The 11,518-nt window shown below is 56.3% G+C and overlaps 1 protein-coding gene across 2 annotated transcripts in view; it reads right to left on the bottom strand.

Annotated features, from left to right (window-relative positions):
- The window catches only part of DAGLA (diacylglycerol lipase alpha), a 56,691-nt gene extending 53,505 nt beyond the window's left edge, over positions 1 to 3,186 (bottom strand). Inside the window, exon 1 of one of the 2 annotated variants that reach the window (XM_004599321.3) lies at positions 3,051 to 3,186. The gene's annotated coding sequence lies outside the window, so the exon portion shown is untranslated. The remainder of the gene's footprint in view (positions 1 to 3,050) is intronic. The other variant, XM_058662946.1, reaches the window with a different exon arrangement.
- Positions 3,187 to 11,518: the final 8,332 nt, after the last annotated feature.

An 11,518-nucleotide genomic window follows, 5' to 3' on the forward strand; every position in this document is an offset into this window, starting at 1 on the left:
ATGGGGCAGCTGAGAAAGGAGAGGTTGCCAGAAGCTGAGGAAAGCAACTTTGGGAGAAAAATGGACAAAGAAAACAGAAATAGGACCAAGGACCGGTGTGGAAAAAAACCCTTGACTCCGCAGGACCACTTGTCCTTGACGTCCACTCTCATGTCACCAGCCCCCTGCCTCCACTGGCATCTGCTCAAACTTGCACCCAGGAACACCGGCAATGGCCACTCCCTTTTAGCTTGGCTCCCAGTTGCCTCAAGTCCCAAGGGCTGGGAAGAAAATTCAGCCCTGCTTTTGGGGAACGGAGGCCAACTTCCCCTTCCTCGCATCTTCTGATCGGTGCCACCTCTCCCCAGATGGCAGCTTTCCAAGTGGATGGCAAGGGGCTAGCCATACAGTTCTCCTGGAGCCCAAACCCATAAGGCTGAATGGCAAAGAGGCAGAGGTGCGGAAGGTTAGCTGAGGGGACACGAGTGGCCAATCATCCAACAGGGTGGCCTTAATGGACACTGACTTTCCAGGGAGAAGTCAAACTGCCAAGAACTCCCCCGGGAGCTACAGAGGTGCTGCAGGGAACACACAGCCGGTCTCAGACCCCCTCCAAGCACCCTGGGAGTGACTGAGGAGTACTTCCAAGCCCAGGCAGTGTCCAGGCAGCAGATGCTGGGACAAGGTAAGTGTCACAATACAGAAATGTGGACTCAACATCCCATGGCCAGACGGGGCCAGTCCTGCTCCTACCCACGTGGCAGTGGCCTGATGTTGCAGCTTGGACACAGGGCAAAAACTCTGTGCCTTGGGGAGCAAGGCTAAGGCCGACACCCATTTAGATTGCTTGGGAGCTGGCCCTCTAGTGCTGTGGCTGCCAGTGGTGGTGCTGTACCATGTGCTCTGAAGCCCATTGTCAGGAACTAGACTTCTGGGGACAACGAGCAAAGCAACTCGCACCCCCACCCCCATGGCCTCACCCGGGACCACCTTTAGTGCAGCCATGTCTGAAGAGAAGTCCCAGAATCCGTGTTTCACCAGTCCATACTCGCAGCAGCCTTTTCCTTCCCCTACAAGGGCATCCCCGCACTATGCCCTGTGCTCCTGCCATCCAGCCTCAGTCTCCCCAGCAACACAGCCCAGCTGCTCTGATCCACTTTACTGCCTTTCAGAACAGTGCCCAGGACACTGAGGGGATCGCTGGAGCCAAGGGAAGTGCTCCAGAGAAAAAGCACACTTTTCAAGTCTCCCTCCCACACCGGGACACTGCACTTAGCGGTCACAGATGACAGACCTGGGCGACGAGGCACGGCTGCGGCCCCAGCCAAGGGCATCCATCTGCTTGGGCCACTGCCGGAGGGACTTCAGGACTGCTGCAACCATGCTTGGGACCATCCCCAGGAGACCCGGGGCCTGCTTCCAGCTCAGGAGCTGACTCAGTGTCAACAGATCCCACTTTCCCCATCAGAAGCCGGCATGTCCACCAATTCCTGGTGCCAGCCCTTGGCCTTCTGGCTCGCTCTCTCCCCACTCACATCCCATGCCCCTCCATTTCCTCCTGCCTCCCACCCTGGCCTTGTCAACCTGCCAAGAACCCATGGCCTTTCACTATGGACAAAAGGTTCCTGTGAGGACCTTGACCTTTCTGTACCGACCACCATGAGTGTACGTGGTTCAGACAGGTACAGTCACCTGGTCAAGGTCACTCAGCCAAGACGGGAATTCAAGTTTTCTGGGATCACGTGCACTGGACACTACTCCACCTTTCAGGGACTCAGGAGCATCTCCAAGCACCTTCCCTGGCAAGCCAGCTGCCACCCATGACCCTAGTCTCCAACATGCTCAACATCATCTCTTTGGACTCCTAACCGCCTTCCCCAAACCCATGCAACAACACCCTTTCTATGTTGCTCCCGCTGATCTCGCTTTCCCAAGGCAGCCACAAAGACTTGCTGTCCTGAGACTGTCTCGCCCACACCCTGAGACTCTTCTGGGGGTCTGGCAATTGTCCCCTCTGAGAAGCAGAACACGATGTCACACTGAGACCGCACCCAAAGCTTTCCCAAACGCTGACAGGTGCTTTCCCAGCAGTGTCCCAGTGGTTGCAGAATCACCCTCCCAAGCTCCCCAGCACCAGAGAGGGGAAACCCCTGGCTTCTTGCAGTGGTCCCACCAGCCAGGGCCACTGGCTGCGGACTACACGATGCCTGACGTGCTGACACTGGTCACCTGTTCAGGCACAGTAAGCATGGCCGGGGAAACACGCCACCTCTCTCTCCTTCCCCAGACTGGACACATTCACGAGCCCAGGACAATGCTAGCGTCTGGACAGGTTCTCCTCCTGGGTCACCATCTGGGCAAGCCCTGGTGACAGAAGGACCTCATAGCAGCTACCACATTCATCACAAAGGACACAGACCTTCTCTTGGTCTCTGCCACTGCCTCCAGGCCAGGGTACCTAAGACAGCCTGGAACCCTAACAGAAGCAATAACCGTCATCGTGGCCATGGCAAGAGACCGGCTGTTAGCCTTCCCATCCCCAGGGCCTGGGGCCACCAAGGGCACCCCTCACTGCCCCACACCATGCCCATTTCCCACAGACAGGGCAGGAACTCCAGCCATCTAGAGGACACCAATTCTCACTGGTGCCACCTTCCCAGCACCCAGGCAATGGCAGCACTTTCTGACGCCCATGCCCAGTGGCAGCACCACGCCGACCCGGCCCGGGCGCTGCTGCACCCATCACCTACCTGCACAGGGGGGCTGCACCGCCTTACACCTGGGCGGCCACCACCACACCAAGGTGTCTTCTGACTCCCGCGCCTGGAAATCCACGCTGCCTGTGCCGGAGCCGCGTTGCCCACGCCCGTGCCTCGGGTGTCACCATCCCCACACCGGTGCCGGGGGCTCCACTGGAGCTCACACCTGGCGCGGGCGCGCGTGGCAGCCGCACCTCTGTCTGCAGACCAGTCGGGCCGGCCCCCGCGCGCCCCGGACACTGCCCAGCCCGCCACGCCGCTCGCCCTGCGCCCATGCCCGGGGCGCCCGAGGTCCTCCCCCCTCCCGCTTACCTCCCGCCCGTCGCAGGGCTCGGCCCGCCGCCGCCGCCGCCGCGACCGCCACCTCCATCCTGGGCTCCCCAAGGCCCCGATTCACTAACGCCGCTTCCGCAGGGCGCCGGCGCCGGCGCGAAGGCCGCCTCCGCCCCCCGGGGGACGCTGCGTCCTTTACGTAAACCCCACTCCGCCGCCAGCGGTGACCATGGCGACGGCCGTGGGGAGGCAGCGCCCCCTGGCGCCAGGGAGGGGACGAGCGAGCGCCGCCTTTCGCGGGCGCTGGCCCCGCGCGTGGGGGCGGTGGGCACGGGGTCCGGGTGCTGCCCAGCCTCCGTGGGCGACAGAGAGGGGCTGGGCCGGTCGGGCTGGGTGCGGCGAAGGGAGCCGTCTGGGTTCCTCCCCTCCTTCAGGCCCCGCGTGACCGGGTTTAGCGTGGGAGAGGAAAAAAAAAGCAAGGAAGCTCACTGGAGAGCTGGATCATTTAGGGGGAGGAGAGAGAGACGGGAGCCACCTCCTCGCGGTGTGACTGGACGCTCCCTGAGAAGTCCCGGCACTCACGTCTTCATCTTGTCTTCCATCACAGGGCCCAGGATCCCGCCTGACACCCAGACGTGGCACGGGGTAAAGTCTGCATTTCTGGCCAAGGGAAAATATCGCCGCACCCGCTGCCCTGCGCGCACGCCCGGTTCATTCACGCCGTAAGTCATCGGCACACCCTCCTGGGAACCGAGGGCACGACTGTGCATAAGCCTCGTGTCAAGCAGGGGAGGGGTGCCCTCTCCCCCCCGAGAGACACAAAGAGTGGGCCCTGCACCCCAGGAGTTAATCCACGGGGCTGGGGAGGGGCAGGCAGAGGTGGGAATGGACGTTTGCAATTGGAGTTGAGCTAATGGAGTCTCATGGGCAAGCCTGGACGAACTCCCGTGGGAGTGGGGCGTCCTGGAGGCCAGAGCGAGTCTGCCACATCCCAAGGGCTTGGGGGGAATTCGCTGGAGAGGTGTTTTAGACTGGGGCAGTGCCTCCAACACCCTTCTTGAGCCCTGGAAATCAGGGCGATTGGCAGGTGGTGTGGAAGGTGCTGTGTGCCAGGGCTTGGGGGCTGGGACCCTGCACCCTCCCCTGGACTGGGCTGAGGCAGGTGGGAAGTGCTCCTGGCATGAGCTGCACAGTCGCCAATGACTGTTTTGAAGGCCACTCCTGCTTAGGGGAAACAGAAAATGGGGTGTAGGTGGAGGGCCTCAGAGGTTGGGACTCAAGGTTCAGGAGGGACAGATACCAGGGGAGGTTTAAGGGTGGGTCCTGGTCCCTGTGACGCATCAGCCTCATTTAGGCAGATTTGGAGTTGCAGACAGGGTTGTCACTGGACAGGATGTTAGGCAGTGGGACAAGTTCAAGTGTGCTCTTACACAGTAGGGCAAGGGCAGCAAATGATGACACAGCTGCCAGAGAGGAGTCTTCGTTTTCTCCCCACACAGGAATGATATACATTTGAAGTGAGACCACAACTGTTCTTATTTGATCGTCACATGGTTTTATACATGCATTGGAATATCGTGTTGTAGATACATATGGATAACCATGTCATCAAAAATAAAATTAATAGCAAGATTCAAAAAAAAAAAAAAAAAAAACCACCCTGCTAACTTTGAACTCTGGGTTCAAAGTTCGAGCTTTAGTTCAGCCATGGTCAGAGCAAAAAGCGCCAAGTTGACCCACGGACTGCAACAAAGATGGCTGAGATGGGGTGGGGAGATGAGACCTCAGCAGACCCAAGGTTGTCTGCTGCAGGATTGTCCCCGGCACATGCATGTACTAACTCACACATGGGCACCCATGCGTCCTTCCTCCCCTGTCCCCCGTGTTCAGCCACCTCCAGACATGCCATCAGAGACTACTCTCATTCAAGATGTTATAGGTGAGGACCACTAGTCCTCAAGTTCCCTGGCAATCCCATCGGAGAATGTAGCGACTGAAGGAAAAGGCGCATGTCATGGCTCCCAGTTCTCCAACCTCTGGCTTTGGCTCCGTTCGGGGACTCTTAACATGCAGAATCTCCGATCTGCAGATGCAGCCTGCTCACAGGGTCTCCAGGCTGTTGGTGTACACCTTACACTTCAGAGGCATCATTGCTATAAGTATCAGGGGAAAGAAACAATCTCAAAGTATTATTTATTTACTTATTTGAAAGGCAGGATTACAGAGAGAGAAAGAGGTGGGGACATATATATAGAAAGAGAAAGGGAGAGATCTTTTATCTGCTGCTTCATTCCCCAAATGGCTGCAACATCTGGAACTGGTCGTGACTGCAGCCGGCAGCCAGGAGCTTCTTCAGGTCTCCCACGGGGGTGCAGGGTTCCAAGCACTTGGGGCATGTTCCGCTGACTTCTCAGGAGCATTAGCAGGGAGATGGAGCAGACAGAACAGGAACCGGTGCTCATAGAAGATGCCAGTGTGGGTTCAAGTCTTCATCCTGGAGCCTTTGGTGATCTCAGCCCTCAGGCATCTGGGCAGCTGTCTACTTTTGTTTATCATTGGGCATGGTGACGACAGAAGTACTCCCTGGATTCCACTCATGCCTCTCGTGTGTGAGAGAGACAGAGAGATGCCCAACCAGCCAAGTAGCCGCTTCCAATTCATCACAACCATGACCGTGCCTCCTGGTGGCCACAGTCCTCCTTTGAACCCTAAAACCACCAGACACACAGCCAAAACCCTGCAGAGCTGCCTGCAGAGGAAACGGACTTCATGATGATGAGGTGAGACACCCAGTCACTGTAGCTCTGTTGGCAGAGGCAGCCCAACTACGCCCTGGGGGCCCAGGCTGGGCAGCTAGCAGGCTGTGCTCAGTTCATTGCAACACCCAGCTTGGCTCTCCCTTGGAGCCCTGTAGAGATGGTGATGGCTTGTGAGCAGACGGGAGCTGCGGCACAGGGCAAGAGTGAGGCTCCTGGTGGGCAACGAGCCCTAGACTGGTCCTGTTCCAGCTACCAGGCTGTGCTCTGTCCACTCAGAGCCAAATTCCCAGCCTGGCCTCAGTTTCCCCCTGGGTCCCAGTGGTGATAATGACATGGCTCCTCCTTCCAGAGAGGTTGTATGGATTAACTAATTAATGAGTGTGACATTGCTGTTCCCACAAAGGGGCTGATTAAATGCTGAGTGCTGTTATTAGGAGCGATGGAGGGTGTGTGACAGGCAGAGTTGCTGGAGAGACAGATCCGTTCCCCTTGCCTCCTCCCCCCGCCCCCCTGCCTCCTTCCTGGTCTGCCCCTACACTCTGCAAGCTGAACGTCTTGCAAGACAAAACCAAGATGATACTTGGCACCCCAAATACAGTAGCGTGTGACTTGGGCACATTGCCCCACCTTATCCAGGAGTGCAGGTCATAGCTGAGCTTCCAAGGGTAATCTTCCACAGCTGGCACAGCTGGACCCTACCCCAGAAGGCTCTCAGCTCCTGGCAGCTGCAGACTGGGGTTGCTGGGCCAATGACTGCAGTAGGGTACGGCTGCCTGCGGAAAGACAACTGCAGAATTCCTGAGCCGGGCACCACCCCCGGACTGCATTGCCCCACAGAGGTAGAGAAGATCCAGCAAGCAACCTCGCCTTCCCTCCCAGCCCAAGGGAGGGAGAGCCAGCAGTACACACTGGGGGAGGGGGAGAATTCAAAGCACGCAGGGTTTGAAAGTATGAAATATCTGCTCACGGCCAACAGAGATTCCGTGACTGCTTTGGCCTGAATGCGGGATATAGAATAACTGCGTGAAATCATAGCTCCGGGCATGATGACTTTAGCCCAGTTTGTTCCCAGATGTAGAAAGTCCTGAGAGGCCTTTGAGTTCAACAGTGAACGTGACTTTGCTCTCTGCAGCCCTGGATCCTCACCAATGATGTGAGATTCCTGCCTCCCCCAGATGTAAGATCTCCCATCCTTGAATGTGGTAGGGTGCTGGGTCCCAGGCCAGCGCCCCTGTCCCTTTGATGGGGTGGGTGGGAAGGAACTGTTCAATGCACCACCACGTTAATAAGCCTGCCTGTGACAACCCAGGGGAATGCTGTTTATCCAAATAACACAAGTTCAGCCTGCCTGGGGAGGTGAGAGAAGAGTTCTAGAAGCTGAGCTGTCAACTCCCACAGGGAGTGAAATTAGCCAGTGGTAAGGTCCTAGGAAAGGCACAGGAGTTAGGGTTTGGGATCCCTGGAGCCAGCTCTGGATCTTGGGGCTACGCCTGGTGGGATCTGGCTTCTGACAATAGCTGTTCTCCCTTCGCGAACAGCCCTGTCCCACCAGACCATCTTTGTCCTTCCTTGGGCTCTCAAGTCACAGGAACGGGTCACAGAGCAAACAGACTGGAAGTGCAGGGTGAACCACGTGGCTCTGCTGGCAGCCAGGGATTAGAAGGTCAGCCGCCACTGTGCCGTGCTGAAGAGCTGTCTGAGAAGTGTGTTGCTCCCTCCCACCAGAGGCAAGCCTGCAAGCCTACACCCTTGACCTGAGTTAGCGCAGTTTCAAGTCAGAGTCTCAATAAATCTAAGCGATAACATCATAACGGGGGGGGGAGGGGAAGGTGGAGGTGCTGATGGTGGTGGTGGTGGTTTGGCAACGGGGTGATAGGAAAGAGAGAGGGCGGGTGGCTTCCAAGCGGGTGTCCTCAGAGGGTTTTATCCTCTGATTTCATCTCCCCTTCTTCTGGGTATCACCAGCACTTTCCCCAGAATTCCCAGAGGACGGGGAGATCCTTGTGCCTCATTAAGCGCCTGTTTGTAAGTATCGACTCCCCAAAGGGCATTGTAGTAACTAGTTTTTCTCCTTGGAGCACTGGGGAGCCACGGGAGTGTAAACACACAAGTCTGGGCGGTTGGGTGGGGGCAGGAAGTCCACAGGCTTGGTAACTGGGGTGATTCAACTGCACTTTTTGGACACCAACAACCAGAGCAGAAGGGTATTCACCCATCCAGTCATTTGCCTACTCACCCACCTACCTGCTCAATCTCCCACTCATTTCTTTACTCTGCTACTCACACAGTTGCCATCCATCCCTCTAACCTTCCATCTATGCCTCTGTCCATCCCACTTACCCATCCTATACCGCCATCAACCCTCCTATACCACCTTCCATCTATCCAACTAAATCATGTCCTGTTGCTATTCCCTCTGAAATGCACTTGAGGTATCCACTGTTATTCATTTCCTCCATGATCTCCCAAGCCCAGGGCACTTTTGTCCATCTTCAATGGCAATTGCTCTCACAGCTCATTTCTTTTCCACTGAAGAGTTGGAGTGACCTTTTGCAAATGAACATCAGATTATGTCATGTCACAGCTTAAAGCCCTGCTGTGGTTTTCCTTTGCCCATGAAGGACAGTCACCATTATTCTTAGGTGTAACTCACGGATGTTAGTTTGCAGCTTAAGGAGTGTCTGCATGTATATTTGCCTGTGACCACACCCAGGTGGAGATTCAAACATTTCCAGCTCTCTGTGCCCTTTACAATCAATACCCTCTCACCCAGAAGTAACTGCTCTTTAGGATTCTATGCCATAAATTGGTTTTATCTGTTCCTATACTTCCTGTAAATAGAACCACGTTGGAGAAGGCATTTGGCCTAGTAGATAAACCACTGGTTGGAATATCTGCATCTCAAATTGGAGTACCAGGGTTCAAATCTTGGTGGTGGTCCCAATTCTAGGTTCTCAGAACCCGAGAAGCAGTGCTGATGCCTACATGGGAGACCTACCTGGGTTGAGCTCCTAGGCTAAGCCTGACCCAACCCTGGCTATTATATGCACTTGGAGAACAAACCAGCAGATAGGAGCTCACTCCGTCTGTCTCTGCTAATCAAATAAATCCAGATATCTGAAACTTTAAACATAATAAATGGAATAATATAATACAGACTCTTTTTGTATCTGGCTTTCTTTGCTCAACATTACATCAATGAGCTCAGTCTGTTCATTGACCTACCAACCCATCCACTTCTCGACACTTCCATCATCCATCATTCATGTGCAGATCATCATCCATTCACCCACCCACCTGCCCACCCATCTTACCATCCATCTGTGCCTCTGTGCATCCCTCCCTAACCATAATGTATTCTTCTGTATTGCTATGCACTATTTCATTTAGCGAAAATGCCGGTTTGGTGTCCACCCTATTCTTGGTGTAGATATTGGTTTTTCCACCTTGGGGTTCTTACGGCACATGGGCATGTGGCCTATGAGATGGCCAGATTCTCCTGGCGCATGTGTCTCTGGTCCTGATGGATCCTTCCTAGTGGAAGGAGGCAGACTGAGACAGGGAGAGGGTGGCAGTGGGAGACTATTGCTGGCTTTGAACATGAGCCCAGGGACATGGACAGCTCCTGGGAGCTGCAAAAGGCAAGGAAGTGCCCGCAACGCCGCCTCCTACAACAACAGCAACCAGAACCCCTGGAAGGAGCACAGCCTGGCGACTGCCCCCTTCATGTTAGCCCTTTGGGATTTCTGACCTTCAGAGCAGATTTTTTTTTTTAAGCCAGTGAGTTTGTGACCATTTCTTAGGCAGCCCTAGGAAACTCATGCACGTGGATGACCAAGAGTGGGACAGCCCGGTTGCAGCCTGGAGCAGCAGGACCCCAGGTCTTCACACATGGTCTCCTGACCCCTTGCAGGGCCGGCCCTGCCCATGCGTGCACCCTCATTTTGGGTCCCTCTCTGCTCTGCCTTCCACACAGCCACCTTTCCTTGGTAGGTACATCCTCCAGCCGGGCTGGCTCCCACCCCCACCCTTCCACTCTGGGTGGAGCCCTCCTTAAGGGAGTGGCATCGGCTTCACTGGCCTGTTCATCTCTTCTCTGGGTGCTTGGGTGCTTGTCAAGGTTTTTTCCCTGCCTTCTTCATTTTGGGGATTACTTAATCTTGCCCGTCCCCCACCTCCCATGTGAGGCTCAGTGACCCAGGTGGGTAAGGGCTGGGTCCCCCATGGCTTCCTTTGCTCTAAGTAGGCCATGTGCCTGGTACACAGTGACCCACGACAGCCACTAGCTGAGTGTGAATGTGGTAGGGGTGTCAGAGAGGGGAGCAGAGGAGAAGGAAGAGAGAGGAAGGGGAGAAAGCCGGCAGAGAGAGAGTGAGAGACATGGCCACCCTGGGGGTCCTGTGTTCTGTCCTTAGCGTCAATGTTCTTCAGCATCCCTGACTGAAAGGTCCGTAGGGCCATTCCATCCATACAACTGCAGGAGGAACAAAATGCAGATTTCAGAGTGAGAAAGGCCCTGGATTCCTTTACAGCCCATTTTGGGTCCTTCTGGGGACCTTGACACTCACGCTTACTGCCTGGGAAATCGCCAGACTAACCCCCCACCCCTGCCCCGCCACCCCGAGGCAAGGAGAGACATGAGAACTAAGGGAGGTGACCCAGACCCAGAGAGGGAGCCCTGGGTTGCCAAGGACACGTTAGAATCAGGACTGGGGTTCTGCAAGGGAGACCCTGCGCTCACAGCTCGGTGGGGGACGGCTGCCAGCTAGAGAAAATAAAGTCCCAGGATTAAACCAAATCTCAGAGAAGCAACAAACGGGTTGTTAGTGTAAGTAGATTCCCCCAAGGCGGCCCAGAGTGCGCTTACACGGGAACTGGCTGTTCTGAAACTCCAGTCTGTCAGGTGGTGGGGGCGAGGGGCGGGGGCGGAAGGCGAGGTGGAGCGGGTGTGGGGAAGGGGAAGAGGGGGTCAAGATCTGCCTCCCTGTCCAGCAGGACTTTCTGCAGATGCGTGCCCGTGCTGACCACAACACCGCCTGTTTTCCCCTTGGACACAGCTGGCCACTCTGTGACCTTCTCTGCCTCCTTCCTCCTCCGCCCTGACGCAGACCCCAGCTTCCTGCCAGACCACCGGTTCTCAGCTGCAGGCACTGGCGTCACCTGCCCAGACTCCAGCCAGCCGCCCCTCTACGCCCCCAGCAGCAGGTCTGGGGTCAGAATGGGGCCTTGGCTGTCCTGATGGCTCCCCAGGTGACCACAGCTCGCAGCCGGCCGAGCCCCGCCCAGCTGGAAGGAGCCGCTGACGTCATCCTGGCACTGCCTCCCCTTGCCTGGGGAGCCCGGGAACCGTAGTCTCCGCGGTTCCCGCCACTAGTTCCCATAGGTAGGCCATCCTGCAGCAGGTCCTTGTTGCCGTTAGCTCTCCTCAGCCCCTTCTGGATGGTTCTAAGCAGCTTCTGTTTTAGAGAACTGGCACTTTGGCTCCCTTGAGGCTCATCAGGAAAGCAGGACCCCTCCTCCAACCCCCCACCCCCATTGCAGCATGATGCCCCTGAAATGCTGATCCCAGGATGGGGTGGTGGTGGTTAAGGGAACGCCCAGGCCAGGGAGGGCTGTGCTGGGTGGGGTCCATCAACTGTGGGAGTTGTACCCGCTGATTTTTCCCCCAGAGCACCCAGTGTTTTAGGTTTACTTGTTATGTCTGTCTTCCCCCAAGCAGGGGACAGGCGTCTCTCATTCTGGCTCTGT

Source organism: Ochotona princeps, chromosome 4, assembly GCF_030435755.1.
Source record: "Ochotona princeps isolate mOchPri1 chromosome 4, mOchPri1.hap1, whole genome shotgun sequence".
Lineage (NCBI taxonomy): Eukaryota > Metazoa > Chordata > Mammalia > Lagomorpha > Ochotonidae > Ochotona > Ochotona princeps.